Here is a 5,000-nt window from a genome sequence, read left to right on the forward strand (position 1 = left end):
ATATATATAATACTATATAATTTATATATATATATAATATATGTCATATATATAAATATATTATATATAATACTCTATATATAATATATATAACATATATATATAATTATATACAATATGTATAAGTATATTATATAATATATAATATATATATGATATATACTCAAATACATATCTATATTTTATAATATAATATATATGATATATATTATAAATATATAAAATTATATAATAATATTATGATATATAATAAAATATAAATATATATATATATAATATATATATATATATTAATATATATATAAATATATATATTATATAACAATATATATATTATATATATTATATATATAAGTATAATAAGATAATAATATATATAATAATATTAATAATATATAGATAAATATATATATATATATAATATATATCAAGAATATAGAATATATATAATTTATTCGGACAATAATCACATTACTACTCTTTTCTGATTATATTGAAAATTATAGAGAGAGGTGATTGATGATTGATTCGTTTCATATATAAGCAAAACTGTGATCTGACTGACCTGGGCCTAAGCGGCGAGTTCTGTTGGTGAGGCCTAACCCAACTGCACGTAGAATGATGCGAAAGTGAATAAGGTGGTGTTGAGGTGACGCGAACCAACAGATTTCTCCTTATTGGCAAGCTGTGGACTCTAAACCTTCTCCTTCAGGGCGGATCCGATCCATCTTGCAAGTTCCTCACCAAGCTGCTGCTTTTCTGTCTCTAACATCATTACATCTTGCCTCTAATGGACCTTATATAAGAACATTACTTGTCTGCAAAGAATAATCAACTCTTTACTGCACGCATTGTTAGTCAAACAACTACAGAAAATAGCCTACCCTCAAAAATAAGGTAACTTAAGCCACTGTGGTAAATGTAAACCAAAAGTTTGGAAATATATGACTTTTTATCACTAAAATATATGTAGGCAGTTAGTTTAATTCATATCATTTCAATGCGTATAAAAAAATAAGCAGGGAAAGCTAATGATGTGGGAAAAAATAATTCTTGATTTATCTCTTGCTTCAAAATACTATTAGCAACCAAATTATGGTAGTCAACAATTCAAGAGTTTGTTTGTTGTTGGTTCTTTAGTTTAAATCATTACAAAGCTAAAAAGATCGTATCAGTACAGTTTTAGGTTATAGTGCTTGATTTCTATAACAATAATATAGAGCTAGTTTTTCTTTAACCAAGTGATAACTTGTAATCACTATGATAAATTATGGCGTACTCAGAATTTAACCTACTGATGACAGTTATCCCACACATACTAGATACTAGTTACTGAGCCACACATACTAGATACCATGCACAATGGCATTGCCAGTGAAAAATTACAAGCACAGTTTTCCCGTTCTCTGAATTTGGCTAGGGCACATATGATTTAGGAAATGAAGAGACTAACCTAATATGGAGGGCTGTACCTCCTCATGCAAAAGTCAGGGCTAAACATGCCAAAACCTGCTTAGCACAACTACAGAGTAGGCTGACTGCAAGTGGACATATATTGCACCCGCAAAGGATCAGGCATATTGGCATTACTATATGCCATCTAGCATTAAATCTCTTGGATCATGCTGATGTGACCATCGTACAAAAAAAAACAAATATATAATAATAATAATAATAAATAATAATAAATAATAAACAATAAATAAATAAAGAAATAAATAAAAAAATAAAATAAACAAACAACAAAAACAAACAAATAAATAAATAAATAAAAATAAATAAGTAAATAAATAACAAACAAACACAATTAAAATTAATTAATAAACAAAATAAAAAAATAAACTAAAAAATAAATTAACTATGTAAATAAATACGGACATAAAATACATAAATAAATACATAAAATAAATACATAAAAAATAAATAAATAAATACATAAATAAATCCAATAAAATAAATACATAAATAAATATTAAAATAAATAAATAAATAAAATAAAATAATAAATAAAAAATAAAAAAATAAATAAAAAATAAACAAACAAATAAATAAATAAATAAACCTAAATACCATAACTAAAATCATAAATAAATAAATAAAACTAAAATGGCAAATAGTTGGTGACCAGAGTAAAGGAACATGTCAGCAAATTTGGCTAAAGCCTAGAGTGACGGGAATGACTCGCCAAGATAGAGTGACAAGCCCTTGAATCAGTGGTATTTAGAAAGGAGCTCTTCCATTATCCTCTTCAGTAATGAGTCGGAATGTACTATCCTGTGAGCAATGACTGGAAGGCACCGGCTCCTGGCAAGTCAGATCTCCAGGTTCAGGATTTTCCTCCTGGCGGTGATGGCAGTTGCAGGGGTATTACAGAAATGGAAATTCAAAAAAATAAATAATAATAATAAAGTAAAATACAAAATTTAAATAAAAAAATAATAAACTTAAAATAAATAAATAATGACACAAATAATAAAATGTTACTTATGCTATTATTAGGACTACCTCATAAAGATATTATGAGTCGATGCAAGGAAAGACTGTCAACTACCACTTGGACCACAGCCAAGTCAATGACAAATATAGACACTGAAAAATGTCAAAAAGGAAAAAAGCTATGCCCCCTGAAAAGAGATAATAAGATTGCAAAGGGGAGGCAAGGAGTATTGACATCACACTATACGTGAGAGTTGCCATTCAAAATAATAACTGATACCTAATGCTTGGATTTTGGGCCATGTAAGGAAAAGGGAGCACCAGGTTCAAAGGGTTAATCAGGAAAATACAATTAAAACTGGATCGCTTAGGCTAATATGCAGTTTTATGATAGACTAACAATTTATTCTAACATACTTACATACCTTTATTTGAAACTAACCAGAATAGATGTGCAATATATCAGAAGTAAGTAAATTTTATACAAGTTACAGTGACAAGTCACAAATTACTAGTTATTCTTCATTTTGACTATGTTTAGTTTAGCATCTAAAGTTGTTCAGTTTTTTATATTGACAAAATGAAACATAAATGAGTCAAAATATAAAATGTCATTTTATGTGGATTTTATACTTCTATTACTAACTATGAGAATTCTGAATAGACACTAAAATGAATGTTTCAAAATTAATTACTAGATAATGCTTAAACAAACAATAACTCAAAAATAAAAAGACAAGGAGGGCATTACCATTCATTGGAGATCTCTGACGGGATAAGGACTTCTAATAGTCTCTCTCTGGAGGATGAAACGTGCAGTGGAATGTCTGAAAGGCCTGACTCTGGTGGGGCTGAATATGAAGTGGACTGTGAGGGCCCTGAGGGTCATGCATTGTTGAGGCTGACGATCCATCCCATTCATCTCGTGTTAGTGTATGAGGGGATGTCCACAATGGACTGCAAGCAGCATGTCTTTCTTAATTCAAGGTATAAAACACAATTCCGTTTTATAAAGAAGATGTCTTGATTCAGGATATTCAGCATTTAGACAATATATTTACAAACCCAGCGCTTTTACTTCTAAGGGACAAAACATGATCTATACTTAAAATACCAAAATAATGAATACTGAATTCACATTCACAATAAAGTTGGCAAGGCTTGGGTGATCAGGACTGGCGATGGTTCTGGCTCAAGAAAAATAACACAAACGAGTCAAACAATAGCAACTGAAATATAAAGCACTAGTATAATGAATCCATGCAGGGATGTGATATGCTATAACTATCTGCCCCGGGTTTATTTTACTGTCACTAAAGTTTAGTGAATTTATGTCACCCAGAGGGTCTGCAAGTGCTTAGCCACAAGAACTAAATGGTAGCCCCTATGATTGCAAAAGATGGGGCCGCGGTGGCAGCATGGTTAGAGAATCGGACTCAAGACTGTCACGACAGGTAGAGTAACCAAGCGGAGCGTTGTTCCCTTGGGCAAGGAACTTTCAGACCCGTATAAATAGAGATGGTGACTCGATAAAAAACACAGGGCGGAAGGTAACGGCAAAAACCACCTCTAAATGCCAAAGAAAATATGGAAATCCATGATTCGCCAAGTCCTTGTAGGACAGGGCACTGAGGAAAAAAAAAAAAAAAAAAGGTTGAAATGATTTCCCTTCCTTTAAATCCTTAAAGGTTTTTTGTTTTTTTTTTGCACGAAAAAGCAAGACTGTAATTATAAAAATATAGCATAATTCATCATATTATTATTCAAATACTATGACAATAATAAATAATAAAACAAAATAAAGATATATTCTAAAAAAAGAGGAAAACTGACAAGATATGTTAGATCTAATAACTAATTCTTGGTGGTAAGTATTGTGAAGCTATTGATGTAAAATTAATAGTTTAATAATAAAACGAATAAATAAATAAACTATGCATTTACCATATGGAGCAAATGGGTTTAAATGGCATACTCTACCTTTAAATCTAAGTTATCTTTATGAGCCCTGTTGGTTGGTATCTAGTTCCAGTATATTTTGGTAGGCTGTGATTCCTGTCTCATAACAGAGGCAGGTAATAGACCGCCAAATCTTCGCATTCTCTGGGGCAAGTTCGTTTTTTTTTTTTTTTTTTTTTTCCCCCCCCCTTCTGTCGGGGGGTCATCAATCCAGGAAACAACACAGTCACGCAGTTCCTGTTATATTGTAAGAAATGAAGTAACCTATTTGTATATGGTTTCACATAATTCGAAAACTATATGTGCTTTTCCTATATAATAAAAAATCTTTCCCTAATACTTGTTATGAATTGTCTCCATCAAATGCAATCTAAATTCATTAAAATTTAATATGCAAAATTTTCTACCCACAGGAATATAATCAAATTTAGAAAAAAGATTATTAGAATTATAAGCATCATTCTCAATGAAAAATCTTCAACAAAAATGACTGTCTAAAGATACATTATTCCTGTCACAATCTACCTATTATGACTATTCACAGTTCTGATCCCTTACCTGGTTTTCATCAGTGAGTCGTTGTTGCATTCTCCCGCAGGTGGCCT

General features: G+C 30.3%; 1 pseudogene; it reads right to left on the reverse strand.

Annotated features, from left to right (window-relative positions):
* LOC119569914 overlaps positions 1-5,000 on the reverse strand; it is a 15,648-nt pseudogene that overhangs the window by 5,464 nt on the left and 5,184 nt on the right.

Source organism: Penaeus monodon, unplaced genomic scaffold (genome assembly GCF_015228065.2).
Source record: "Penaeus monodon isolate SGIC_2016 unplaced genomic scaffold, NSTDA_Pmon_1 PmonScaffold_1976, whole genome shotgun sequence".
In the NCBI taxonomy this organism is placed as follows: Eukaryota; Metazoa; Arthropoda; class Malacostraca; order Decapoda; family Penaeidae; genus Penaeus; species Penaeus monodon.